Source organism: Curcuma longa, chromosome 17 (genome assembly GCF_044706935.1).
Source record: "Curcuma longa cultivar G26 ecotype Majalengka, Jawa Barat chromosome 17, ITB_CL_G26_1.1, whole genome shotgun sequence".
NCBI classification, from domain to species: domain Eukaryota; kingdom Viridiplantae; phylum Streptophyta; class Magnoliopsida; order Zingiberales; family Zingiberaceae; genus Curcuma; species Curcuma longa.
This window is the reverse complement of record NC_133877.1, coordinates 6,238,802-6,253,742: the sequence shown is the minus strand read 5'-3', so window position 1 is coordinate 6,253,742 and position 14,941 is coordinate 6,238,802. Positions and strand designations below refer to the sequence as shown.

The following is a 14,941-nucleotide window of genomic DNA, read 5'->3' as shown; positions in this document are numbered from 1 at the left end:
AATGGAACTTCATGAACTTGCTAACAAAGGTCAAAAAGAGAAAGGTATAGCTCTTGTTGCAGGAGAAAAGAGCAAGGATGGGAAGAAGAAGAAGAAAGAGAAGAAGAAGGAGGTCTCTTCATCTTCCGAATCCGAAGACGAGAGTGGGCAACTACAGAGCCGAGCACAAGTCCAATGGGTCAGGAGGACTCGGTTGGCATCAGGTAAATTCTCCCGAGGGAGTGGATGAGGACGCGTTCCTACAAGGAACAGTAGGTGTCGGTCTAACCCAGGATCTCACCGGAGATCCGAAGTTAAGACTCGGAGTTGGTTCAATGAACCGACTCAGTCCTTTACATGTTATCTTTGAGCTAACCTGTTGTGCAGGAAGGAAAAGCCCGACGAAATCCAACTCCGGACGAAAAATCTAGTTTTTCAGGTCTAGAGTCGACTCCAGCCGAATCAGCTTGAATCCGGAAGTCAGCGCGTCGAGTTTTCCGTCAGATCAGCCTGGAGTCGACTCAGGTGAGGTTTTGAGTCGACTCGGGGTCAAATCTTATCGCCGCTGCCGCCACCGCGACTGGAGTCGACCCAGAACGTGATCAGAGTCGACTCAGGAGGGATAAGCGATGAAGCCGATCAAGTTTTATCTGCCACGCGTGCTGGGACTCCTCATCATCAAGCGAGATGGCTAACTTTGTGAGAAGGATGATGAGGAAGAGCCGACGATACAAGGGTAAAGGTAAAACCAATGATAGTAATTTTGATACATCTAATGTGACTTGTTATGAGTGTAGCAAGAAAGGACATTACCGGAGCGAGTGTCCCAAGCTCAAGAAGAAGGAGGAGAAGGCCAAGAAGAAGAAGGCATTGAAGGCAACTTGGGATGAGACTTCATCAAGCTCATCGGAGGAGGAGAAGGAAGAAAAGAGCACAAGAAACGTGGCTCTTATGGCGGTAGAACAATCGGACTCCGAAAGCATGGATGAATCAAGCTCAACCGCGGCTTCATCATCTTCGGATGATGAAGAGGTAACCTCTCCCGAATTAGAAAAGTGTTATAAAACCATTGCATGCCTTTCTACCATGCTTAAAAAATCTAAGGTTAAAGTGAAAACTTTAAAATTGGAAGTAGAACAATTGAAAACATCTAAGAATGATGAAATAGATGATTTGCATGTTGAGGTCCTTGAGGATGAGAACAAGGCCTTAAAGAGCGAAGTTGAAAAGCTCAAGAGTCTTCTTGGGAAGTTTTCAACTAGCTCTAAAACTTTGGACATGATCCTCAATGCCCAAAGAGCGGTTTACAACAAGGCCGGCATAGGTTATCAACCTAAGGAATCAAGCTTTATTTCATTAATGTCTAGAACTAGCTACCCATCATCACATGTTTCTAGGGTTCATGGAACAAAGAAGAGTGTGACCAAGGCATGGGTGCCTAAGTCTTTCATTGTTGATGCATTGGGTCCCAAGGTTTGGGTACCTAAATCATCCATCTTTCGTGTTGTGTAGGCTTTGGTTGAGGGATCTTCTACTGTATGTCCTCTTCTCTTCTCGAACGTTGTGTGGACAACGATCCTTCGAGATGATTCCTCGTAAGGGCGGGCGTTACAATTATTTCTGATGGTCACTGCATTCAATTGTCTATAATCAATGCATAACCTCAGAGTACCGCCCTTTTTCTTGACGAACAATACCGGAGAACCCCACGGAGATACACTTGGGCGGATGAAACCCCTGTCCAATAACTCTTGAAGCTGAACCTTTAGCTCGTCCAACTCCTTCGGAGCCATACGGTAAGGAGCTTTCGATGTCGGCGCAGCCCCCGGAATCAATTCAATAGCAAACTCTCACTATAAGAAAATTGCTATATACCCACGGTAAACTTTAGCTACGCATATACAAACTGTATGTAAAAGTAACATATAGCCACAAATATATGACACTGTCACTATAAGTTATAGGGACAGATATCAATACTGTGGATATTGGATATCTATACCTACACTTATATTTTACCGTCACTATAAGTATTTTTTATTGTGGGTATAAGTAACATATACCTATACTTATAATTTGCTGTCACTATAAATTTTATTATTATTATAAATAATTTTTAATGATATTTATCAAAATAAATTATTTTAAATATTAAAATAGCATATTAAATTATTTATGATGATAAATTTTATTAATGAAAAATTAAATCATGATATAAAAATACTAAGTGCAACCTATTTTAATTATTGGTATATTTAAATTTTTAAATAAAATATTAATATTTTTTAACGCATGTTACACTCTTATCTATACCTATATTTTTTAATATTTTTTTTAATCTTACGATATACCTACACATATTTAATATTACGTTAGAGTTTTCATGAAACTCCATCGCTCTTCCATCGGGGCATCAAGTTTTTGCTCTAGCTTGCACGCAAGCGCGCACCCTCACTTCACCGTCTCCCTTCCATTAGCGCATAAATTTTTTTGCTCAAGTTATCCCTTTTGTATCTTTTACTCTTATCAATTTATTGTGATCGTTAATATCATTATTAGAAATTAATATGATCTATTATGATATTTTTTAATGATATTTAATTTAAAATATCATTATAAATAATATTTAACGATATCTATAAAAAATTATATTTTTTATTAAAATATTATATTAAACTATTTATAATCATAAATTTTATACATGTCATTATTTCCTTATACCCTATTTCGTTGCCCTAACCTATTATACTGTGCCAATTCTCTAAACACCTTCTACTGCCACCGTCGCGATTCACCGCGCCCTTCGCCGTTCGCCGCTCCCCTTCGCCGGTTGCTCGTGCATCTCGACGCCTACCCATCCGTGATGTTCTGCTCATCCTTGTGCTCGCCTTCGCCGCTCGATCCTCCATATAAAGGTTACTTGGATATTGTACTATCTTATTTATATTTTAAGGATGAAAATTTTAATCGTTCAACTACAATTATAAATATTTTATCTTTGTATAATCGTTCAAAGAGGATACTGTACTATCTTATTTATATTTTAAGGATGAAAATTTTATTCCAAGGTTGGACATTTTAAATTCCAGACCTTTTAAATCGAGCCTATAAGTTTCTACTGAACCTTACAATTCAAGATGCAAAAAAATTCACCACAGTGATTCACAATTCCAATTTTGATTCAAGAGTGAGTATTTGCTTGTTACTTGGATGGATAAATACGAGCAATCACATAATTTAGGTTTTTATAATTGTTGTAAACATCAAAATAGCCCCTGGCGTAGCTAATTTTCTATTTTGAGCACCCCATAGAGCAATTTAATTGGTTGGGTTATGTATTACGTACTGGAGCTGAATGCTAATGCCAGTATTAACATTTGCTGCTAACAAATTCTCTCTTGTGTGTCTGTTGCAGAGGAATCCTTGCAGCTGTGGATGTCATCGGTGATCATCTGATAGTTGGGGTCAGTTCCAAACTATTCTGAAGATCCTCTCACAGTATTATTTACCTTTGAATGATATTGTTTTAGCATTCAAACACAAAGCAGTTTGAGAAAAACAGTCCTACACCAAGCCACTATTCGTTTAGGGTTGTTATACCATAGAATTGACTAATACCCAAAGCTCTTCCATTTTCTTGTAGATCTTCTAGTTCATTGGTTTTGGAATGTTTGGCCTAGAATCATTAGTCAGCCTCTGGGTCCTTCAGGTAATCCTCAACCTTCATCATATTTGTTACCAGAAAAAAGTTTGTTCTCTGTTTCAACAGAAATTATACGTTGTGGTGAATAGTGCCTATATGGAGGCAAACCTGGTAGCTCATCTGGAAATACATCCGGATACTCTCGGACTACTAGAACATCTGAGAGCTGAGAACTACTACTGCCATCCTCACTGATCAGCGATAATAGAAAGCCCTGGCAGCCATGTGATAGAAGCTTCTGAGCTTGTATCGCAGAAATGGTCGATATTCCGTTGCCCTGGATGCCAGTGAAATCCCACGAGGGTTAGTTAGGAGGTCAGAATGTTACCACCCTCGTCTGGCAATCAACAATGGCATGATATACGGTCAACCAATCCATGCTGAAAATGATGTCGAATTCGATCATATCCAAAACCAGCAAGTCCACAGTGAGTATGGTATTGCCAAAATCCAATGGGCATCCTTTGACCTCCTGAGTGACTTCTATTGTATCACCGGACGGTAGGGATACCGTCAACCGTTGTGGCCTAAGGGTAGGTAGTCTACCAATACTCTCTTGTGAAGACACGAGAAATAAAAGAATGGGAACTACCCGTATCAACAAGCATATCAACGGAAAATGCATAAAGTAAAATCGTACCACGAAAAACGGATCCGTCGGCTCGCTGCGCATCCTCTCTGGTAACCGCGTGGACCCGTCCAGTCTCTGGCGGGGTTGGAGGTGGTAACGCTGCCAGAGACTGCTGCGGCTGAGTCTAGGTCTGCCACTGAGGCGAATACTGAGGCGATGCCGGAAACTGAACCAGAGGCTGATATGCATACTGATACTGTACTGGTGGCTGGGACTGCGTCTAAGGCTGCAACAGTGGCTGAGGCTTTGACTGGTAAGGAACCGGAGTCTGGTACTAAGGTCCCGCAACAGAACTCTGTGATATCGTAGGGGCACTGGAGTGCTCCTGTTCGTACATGTCATATGCAGCTGCTGCAAGAGGAGCTGCCCTCTGCTGGCGACGCGAAGATTGGGCCTTTTGCCCCCCTCTTTGTGCTCTCGTCTGACCAAACTGTCCTCCTGGAATAGAAACTCCTGAAGACACGTGCTGAGCCTTCAGTGAACAATCACGGCTCAGGTATCCGGGCATTTTGCAATAATAGCAAACTGACTGTACCAAGGAGCAGGCTGATGTAATGTGATCTCTAGCCCCATATCGAGTATAATAAGTGTCTCTACCGGACTACCTTTGATCCTGTCGGGAAGCCCTGGAGTGTCCTGATGAAGCTTGTCCTGACTTCGGGGGCTTGCTCGATGCCCCAGAAGTAGTCTGACCGGACTCCCTACAACTGTCACGCTGCTGTCCTGATGGCTGTGGCTGCTGGGTCTGTATTGAACTCTGAGCTTGTTGCTTACTTTTCTTTCTATCCCCAAACGCCCTCTGCTGGATAGCCTCTATCAGTAGTGCTCTATCCAAAGCCTCCCGGTAGGAGGAAAGACCAAATCCTGCTATCTTTACCTGAAGATGTGCATCCAACCCCTGGACAAACTGTAGCATACGGGACTTGTCCTCAGCGACCAACTCAGGGCAAAATCTAGCTAATCGACTAAAGTCAGCATTGTATTCCATTACCGTGCGCCCTTTCTGCTGAAGACTCTGAAATTCCTGACGGCGCGTCATCTGATATGACAATGGAAAATATTGACTCTCAAAGATCTCCCTGAATCTCGCCCATGTAATGTTCTGCTCGCCTATGATCGTACGCTGTGTGGCCCACCAGATCTCGACCTCGTCCCGTAAATGAAAGGTAGCCAACTCTATCTTCTCCCACTCAGAGCAAGCCGTATAGAAGAAGGTCCACTCCACAGTCTCTAACCAAGACTGAGCTGCCCTCGGATTTGTCCCTCCGTGGAATAGCGTGAATCAGCTTTTCAGCAACTCCGCTAATGCTGGAATTTGAGCTCGTGCCACAGTCAAATCGGTGGGATGAGTAGGGTTCGCCACTGGAACTGGCAGAACCAAGGGAGCGGGTACTGTAGGTGGTACCGCTGGAAATCCTGAGGCGAGTGCTGCAGGGGGTGCCGCTGGATAAACCGGGGGAGGTATCTCTGGTGGTGCACCCGGATGTGTTAAAGTCGGTACTACCGCATAAGCATGGACAGGTATTGCAGGTGGCACGACAAGTGGAGGTGTCTGGTATGCAGTAGCAGGAACAACCAGTGGAGGTGCCGGATATGCAGCAGCAGGGGCTATCGGTGGTACATCAGGGTGTACGGCAGCAGGGACTGCCTGATATGCAACCGACACCACGGGAGGAAGTGTCTGGTATATAGCCAGCATGACTGGATGAGGTGTCTGGTATGCGGTAGGCACCACTGGAGGAGGTGCCTGGTATGCAGCGGGCCATGCTGGAGGAGGTGCCTGATATGTCGTAGGCACCGCTGGTGGTGGTGCTGGATACGCAGCAGCAAGGATTGCCGATGGAGGTACCGGTATGTAGGAGTGGGGGCTGTTGGTGGTACCTCAGGGTATAGGGCAGCAAGGGCAACCTGGTAAACTGTAGGCATCACGGGAAGAGGTACCCCTAGTGGGACAGTGAACACTGCCAGAGTGGGTACCTCTGGGGGTAGGTTAGTTGCTGCAGGGGGTATTACGGGGTCCACTGATGGATATGATGAAGAAACTCCCAGAGACTGAGAGCCTGAGGCGCCCGCAAGACCGTGAGAAGTCTGTCCTTGAGTGACAGGCTCAACCTCAGTAGCCCCTTCTTGTGGCTCGGCCATCAGAGACTCGAACATCCTCTTACGTGGCCGTCCTGCACCACGTCCCCATGCAGTAGCATGTTTTCTCCGCGGCATATCTTGAACATGATTACTAAGTATTACCCAAGGTACAAATTTTGCTAGATTAAATATTTTATCTATTGTCGTCTGGAGATGCCCTATCGCCGCTAGTCCCAAACATGACCTTGTCGCAATAACGACTCTAAAACCAAAAATTTGAAAAACACCGAAAGACTCGAAAACCTGCTTTGATACCAAATAAATTGGTATCAGATAAACCAGAAATACCACAACAACAATAAAAGAATCAAAAAGGACTTCGCAACCTACGCTCTGATACTAAATAAATTGGTATCAGATAAACCAGAAATACCACAATAACAACAAAAGAACCAAAAAGGACTTCGCAACCTACGCTCTGATACCAAATAAATTGTCATGCCCCAGGAGACGGCTGTCCAAAAAATTTGACAGCATTTCCCCTGTAACAATTCAATTTCCCTGAGTACAATATTACAAGGCATACATGGCCACAAATAAGGCCTACACGGCCACAATCCATACATGACAAAATACACAGCAAATACTAAACTATGAAAATAAGGCCTACACGGCCACAACTAGTAACCTATCACATGCACACCAAAACCAAAAGATGTATCCGAAAATCTACACGATATAGAACGAGTTTTGAAACATAGGTACTAATAATATAACAAAACCAAAAGTGTCGAGGTCATTTTGACATGGGACTAGCAGCACGGCTCTCCAGACAGACGTCAATCAGAAAAGAATAAAACCAACCAGATGAGTTCAAGAAACTTAGCGGATGGCAATGAGAAACACTTGCGCTTCGTAGGGCACGAGCAACCTTGTTTCTTTTTCAACAAAAGGTGGAATCCGTCACCTTAGCGGCCCCATATGATCGGCCTCATGACCATTTATGAGGAGGTAAATTGAGAAACTGCAGTTGATCACGACGCATGAACAACCTTGTTTTGCTTATTATAGAGGAGACTAGAGCACTCATGTAGTCATGTGAATGAGTATTATTATAATGACTAAGCGTACTCACCAAGTTTGAATTTTATAATATTTTAGAGATTACAGTCCACGTTTAGTGGACGCGTAGAAGTCAAATTTTAATAGTGATATTTTTTTATTTTAGAATTAAAATGAGTTACGATCGATTATTAATTAATTTTTTAAAATTTTTTTATTTAATATGGATAAAATCTATATCGATACATTTTGAATTTATTCGACATCATTTAATATTTTATTTGAAATTTTAAATATATTTTTTTATTATTTATAATAATTTTTTATTTTAAAATTTTTAAATATTTTTGACTTTTTAAAATTAAAATTATATATATATATATATATATAATCATTTTCGATCAATTTTGATAATTAAATAAAAATTTTTATCATAAAATTTTAAAGATGACGACGTTCTTCGTTTTTTTAAATTTTCATATTTATTTTTTTATATTTTTTAATTTTTTAATTGTATAATAATAATTATTTTGTCTGATATCGTCGTCTAACGTAGCCAATCGTTATGTATTTATTTTTCTCGAGGCAGATTTGGAAAATTATGGAGTTCTAATTTTCTTCCGTCTTTTCTGACTTGGTGGGAAAATTATGCGACTGAACTCACAAGGAAATGTCCAAATTGCATATTTGGATCTTTCACAGCATGGCTATAGTGGTTCTTGGCACTCACACAGTGAATCTAGTCATTGATAACGTTTTAACCCTTGCATACAAGTTAAGATCTTTGAATCTAGAAGAGAGAGGGCACGAGACGCCGGAGGGAGAGAATTTTTATATTAAAATTATGAGAAAAGTTAGTTGGTTGTAGCCAATGTTTGCTTTACTGATGATAAGAAGTTTTAAAAAAATTTATTATTATTTTTTATAATTTTTAAAGTTTTTGATATGTAAAATAGTTTTGAAATTATTTTTATTTTAAAAATTTAAATCAATTTAGAATTTTAAATATGTTAACATTTTTTTAAATTTTTTTTATAATTTAGGATTTTTATCTATATAAATCATTATCTAGTTAATATTTAATATTTAAGAAGACATTTTTTGTTTAATAAAATTTTTGACAGTATCGTTTATTTTCCTATCTCTTGGTATTTTTTCAAATTAACAGGTTTTAGAAGATTGATTTTCGACGTTCACAGTCGATCAACGGAATAAATATTGCCTGCAAGATAATCGCTATCCTACCCATCGTTCATTGGTATCAGAGCTCTCAGATCTGATGAATCATCATCATAGTTGTAATCGTGGTTGGGATAGACAGATTCTGACTGAGTAAATCTCGCACTATGATCGTAGCATTTGAGACAAGATACTTTAAGATTTACAAAGACAAGTCACAAAGTTATATCAGCGTCTAGCAATGCAAGATCGTAAAAGTCATAAATTCCTTTATTTTCCTTTTAAAAAATTCTTAATTTCTAATCGAGAAGAGATGTCGAAGCGCAAGTTTAATTTTGAGAGATTCGAGATCAACTACCCCGCCACCTACAACTTCAAGAGAACGTTGGCTTCTCAGCGCCTCTACGTTTCCCATTCCTCCTACAACGACGAAGACAACCATAAAGATGCAGATCTCAACAACATCGAGTACGACAGTCTTACTCTTTCAATCCTTCGATCACAAGAGGCAACGGGAGACAATGACAAGATCGAAATATTTAGTGATCTAGTGTACGACGATAATGAAGTTGTTGATGGTCCAATTTTTTATCTCGATGTCGATGCTGACGGGTTGCTCAATCAAGCTCTTGTCAATGCTTCCGAAGGTGTTGGGGCTTCTGTTGCACAGGAGGCCTTCTCTTTCAAAGAAAGCATCAAGCCTTATCCAAAACTTTATTGGTCTTTCAAATGATTTAGCTTCAACAGACATGATGTCATAGCCAACATTTTATCTAAGGACATAGAAAATATCGATACTTTGATTGTATTAGAAAGACATGAGCAGATGCAAATAGAGGTTTTAACTAATAGAACCAAATAAATAACATGATGTGGTAAGTCTTGCCTGGCCTGACGTGGCGCGGTCGGTCAATAGATCGCCCAGCCTGGCCGGCTTCGGGGCCCACGGTCAAGGTGGTCTTGCCCTGTCATGCATGACCCAAAAGTCAATAGATTAGCTAACGTGGCAGGCTCCGGGGCCCATGGTCTCGTTATTGACACCCTCAGTCAAAGTGACTTGATAGACCATCTTCCGGGAGCACACTTAGCCTGTTCAACCTGGCCCAGCTAGCGTTCCGTTGCCCGGCCATCCCTATACGGAGCAAGGTTCGCCCGGCTGTCATCATCTATGACTTCTCCCGGGTGTCAGTTATACTGCTGGATCACCTCCCGGGAGATACACTGCCAGACCCTCGTATTATATCCCGGCCATCATTCCATATCACATAGGCCGCTCGGCTAACATGGAGAATGATCATTCTCAAGCACCTCCCGCCTCCTAGGCTCGCTTCCCGGGATATGCATCGTGTAACCTGCTCGCTGTATCCATACTGCTTATTTGCCCGGCCATCCCTCCGCGGCGCATGGCTTGCCCGGCTAATACTAAGCATGATCAGTCCCGAGCTTAACTTACCTTCCGAGTGCATTTCCCGGGACTCACACCATTCAACCAACCTCGACTGGGTTTGCCTGCTCATCGTAGTACGGCTTGGCAAGTTGCCCGGCCATTCACCCACGGTGCATGGCTCGCCCGGGCAACACGCACCACAACTGGTCCCGTGTAAACCCGATCGTTGCTAGTCCCGGGTACCTTCCCACTTCGACAGTAATCCTAGCTCAAGTCCGGTTAACACTACAGACAAAGAAGCGTGTGAACTGGTATGCAGGGAAAAGGTTATACTCATGTCCCCACGATCCTCCTCTCCGTGGCTGCCATCTTCCCATTTTTGGCTAAACGACAAGAGTAAGGTACATCGCCACGCTGGAAGACGGTTACAGACATGTCGCCTTTGTTCCCTTGATGCCATCCTTCTGGCACAGGTGTCAGGCAGCATCAGGTGCTGTCCCCCCGGATACCACCAAAGCCTGCTTCGTTGGCAGATGGAAGGTTCTCTTCACAGGTATATCAGTTCCCACGCAGGTATGGATGAAGGCATCGAATCTCTTGCATACTCACTACTGTCTCTTCATTTCCTACTATTCCCTCCGCCGGAAACCTAACTTGAGCGTCGGAGTGGCCTGCCGGGACTTCCCGGCGCCAGCTAATCCGTTCGTTCTTCAGTGATCTTGCAGGTCCCTTTCTTCTTCGGGCCCGCACAGGTTGAGGTGGCATATCCTTGACCGGAGGGTTGACTGTCGTCGGTTTTTGGCCGGAACATTTTGGCGCCGTCTGTGGGAAATCTGAGCTGAACGACGCGATGGTCACCACCAGACGCACCACCGACAACCGCGAGCATGACGGAGAAAGAGACCCAGCTACTACTAGTCACGGCGCCCCAAACCTGGGGCAAAGAGAGGATTTACGGATCATCATCCAGGAGGTGATGGAGGCAATGGCCGCTCGCGGTCAACCACCACCTCCTCCCGCACCCGCAACCAATGCCCCTGTAGGGGCTCATAGACTTTCGCCTGTAGAAGAGGTTCTACCTCCCCAGGGCTCCTCAAACCGTGGTGGATGCTCTACCGAAGCAGACTCCCACGGATCCCATGCTGGGGGAAATAGGCGATATGATCCTAAGGGGAAGGCCCCTATGGCCTCCCAATCAGCTCCCCCTATGAAGCTACACAAGAACCCCTTCTCCAAAGAGATTTTGGAGCAAGGATTGCCCCAACGCTTCAAATTTACGCCCATAGGGGAATACAACGGTTCCTCTGACCCTGAGGATCACCTTAGTAGGTTCGAAAATGCGACCCTGCTGTACCAGTACCCCGACGGAGTCAAATGCCGAGTCTTCCTTAATACTCTTTCCGGATCGGCGCAACGCTGGTTTAATCACCTACCACCTGCCTCCATCCATTCCTTTGACGAGTTCAGGGAAATGTTTCTACACCAGTTCTCTAGCTTCAAAAGATACCAGAGAACTCCACTCACCCTTTTTGCGATGAAGCAGCTGCCCAAGGAGACCCTGCGGGAGTATCTTCATCGCTTCAATAAAGAAGCACTGGAGCAACCCTCCACTTCCTCCGACGTTCTCACCAGCGCTTTAACCCAAGGCTTGCGAGATGGGGATTTCTTCCGTTCGTTAGTTAAGAAGCCGCCCCCTAGTTTCCCTAAGCTCCTGGAACGTGCTGACAAGTACATGCATCTGGAGGAAACCCAACTCGCCAGGCGAGGCGACACTGTCCCAGCCCCACCTGTCGATAGGAGACCCGCTCCAGCGCCTCCTCAAAGGGAAGCACGACGAGAGGCCCCACAAAGACCATTACCTCATCCCCCACCTCGGCACGAGCAGCGCGCCGTTCAAACGGTAGCCACTCCGCCTGTGCCTGGGGAGTACGAGGTTCCAGCTGGAGCCAATCCACCGGCTCGTTTCTGCCGCTATCATCAATCCACCAGCCACAATACACAGGACTGCCGAGTGTTGGCCCAAGAGATTAACCGGGTCATCATGGAAAGGCAGCAGGCGGCGGCTGCCCCACAACCTGGAGGAAGACGCCTGCCAGGAAACCCTGGCTGGAGAGGCGGGCCAGCACGGCGGGGAGCGCCAGGCGACCTGGCCCTAATCCCAGGCCGGAGCCCAGGGAGGGACAGCAATCGCCCCCAAGAGGTGACCAATTCCCTGCGCGCGAAGAACAGCAGAATGGCCGCGCACTGGTCCCCGAACCAGTCCCCGATGATCGCCGAGAGAACCAAAATAATGTGCCTCATCGGGGAACGATCAACATGATTGCTGGAGGCTCTACTGACGGAGACTCCAATCGGGCTCGCAGAGCTCATGGCCGTCGGCTAGAGGCGTATAACATTGGTTCCTCGGTACCGTCCCACGGCCCTTCCATTCAGTTTGGGCCACAAGATCTGGAGGGGTTATCCCTTCCCCATGATGACGCCCTGGTCATCAAAGCCACCATCGCCAATTATGATGTGGCTCGCATTTTCGTTGATACTGGTAGCTCGGTCAACGTCCTCTACAAGGACGTCTTTGACCAGATGCAAATAGATAGAAGCCAGCTGCATCCCATGGCAACTTCTCTATTCGGCTTCTCAGGACATGCAGTCCAGCCCTTGGGGCAGATTCAACTTCCCCTGTCTCTGGGAGATGAGCCCCTGAGACGAACCCGTAGCATCCTTTTCACTGTGGTAGATGCCCCGTCCGCTTATAATGTCATCCTGGGCAGACCAGCCCTCAGCTCCTTCGAGGCGGTGGTATCCACCTTCCATCAGAAGATCAAGTTCCCTGTGCAGGGCCAGGTGGGCTCCGTACGCGGGGATCAAGGTGTAGCCCGGAATTGCTACATCGACATGGTCGCGACTGACCTCCGGGCAACCAAAAGAAGCAAGCCCGCTGAAGTGCAGGCAGTGAGGGAGGGGGACCCTGCTCAGACTCTCCCCAACAAAGCCATGAGGGAGGTGGACCCTGCTCGGAATCTCCTCGACAAGGTTAGTGTTCAAGTGGTCCCTAACCATCCTGACAGGGTCACACAAGTTGCTGCGGATCTGCCCGAGGAGCTTCGGGAGAGGCTGGTAGAGTGCCTGATCCAGAATAATGACGTCTTCGCCTGGTCCACTGCGGAGATCACGGGGGTGTCCCCGGACATCATGGAGCACCGGCTCAACACCTATCCTGACGCCAGGCCGGTCAAGCAGAAGAGGCGACACTTCTCCGCTGAGCAGAACAGAATAATTCGGGAGGAGATCAACAAGCTGAAACAAGCCGGCCAGATCCGGGAGGTGCAGTTCCCTACCTGGCTGGCCAATGTAGTCTTGGTCCCCAAACCTGGAGGCAAATGGCGTGTCTGCATCGACTTCCGGGACCTGAACAAGGCTTGTCCCAAGGACTGCTACCCTCTCCCCCGGATCGATCAATTGGTGGACTCCACTGCCGGGTACGAACTCATCTGTATGATGGATGCTTACCAAGGTTACCATCAGATCCCTCTTGCCCGGGAGGACCAAGAGAAGGTCAGTTTCGTCACCTCTGATGGTACCTTCTGCTATACTGTTATGCCCTTCGGTTTGAAGAACGCAGGAGCTACCTATCAACGGCTCATGGACCGGGTCTTCAAGCAACAGCTCGGCCGCAACGTGGAAGTGTATGTGGATGATATATTGATTAAGTCGGAGAAGGCCGACCGGCTCACGGACGATATCAATGAGACCTTCAACACGTTGCGGCAATACGGCCTCAAGCTGAACCCCAACAAGTGCCTGTTCGGCGTCAAAGGAGGCTGCTTCCTGGGCTACATCGTCACCGAGCGGGGAATCGAAGCTAACCCCGAGAAGGTCCGGGCGTTGAAGGATATGGCTTCCCCCAGGAACACCAGGGAAGTCCAGAGGCTGGTGGGAAGGATCACCGCTCTTTCCCGGTTCATATCCCACTCCGCAGCAAGAAGTTTACCCTTCTTCAAAGTACTACGGAAGGCTACCCGATTCTCCTGGGACGAGAAGTGTGAGCAGGCCTTCAAGGAGCTAAAGCAATACCTGACGGAACTACCTGTACTAGCTAAGCCTGCCGCCCATGAACCCCTGTGGGTATATCTGTCGGCTTCTGAGGAAGCCTTAGGGTCAGTCTTGGTCAAACAAGAAGACCAGACCCAGCGTCCTGTATATTTTGCCAGTCATATATTGAAGGATGCTGAACTTCGCTACTCGTCGCTGGAAAAATTGGCATTAGCCTTGACGCTGATGGCCCGCAAATTACGGCCATATTTCTTATCTCACCCTATCATAGTGCTCACCAACAGCAACCTTGGTCGGGTCCTCCTGAATCCCGACTCTTCAGGACGCCTGGTCAAGTGGACAACAGAGCTGAGCGAATACGACATTCAATACCAGCCTCGGACCGCGATCAAGGCACAAGCCCTTGCTGACTTCCTTACAGAAGCGACTGGGCACGACACCACCGGAGTTTGGAAGGTCTTCGTCGACGGCTCATCTACCAAGGGCGGTGGTGGTGTCGGAGTTTTATTGTGTTCCCCCCGTGGTGACAATTTGCAACTTGCTGTCAAGCTGCGCTTCAAAGCTACTAACAACGAGGCTGAATATGAAGCCGTCATTGCTGGATTGCAGGCAGCCAGACATTTGGGCGCTCAGAGAGTTATTATCCATTCGGACTCTCAACTGGTAGACCAGCAAATGAAAGGTAATTTTGAGGTACGAAGTGATCGCCTGAAGCGCTACATGGAAGCCGTGGAGAAGCTAAAATCTGGAGTTTCAAGAAGTCACATTGCAAAAGATCCCTCGGTCGGACAATTACAGGGCTGATGACCTGGCCAAGCTGGCAAGCTCCTTGTCTACTTGGGAGCTGGAGGAGCCAATTATTCAGGAG

General features: G+C 45.9%; 1 pseudogene; it reads right to left on the bottom strand.

Annotated features, from left to right (window-relative positions):
* Nucleotides 1–3,695: 3,695 nt before the first annotated feature.
* Nucleotides 3,696–6,530, bottom strand: LOC141848311 (uncharacterized; annotated as a pseudogene).
* Nucleotides 6,531–14,941: the final 8,411 nt, after the last annotated feature.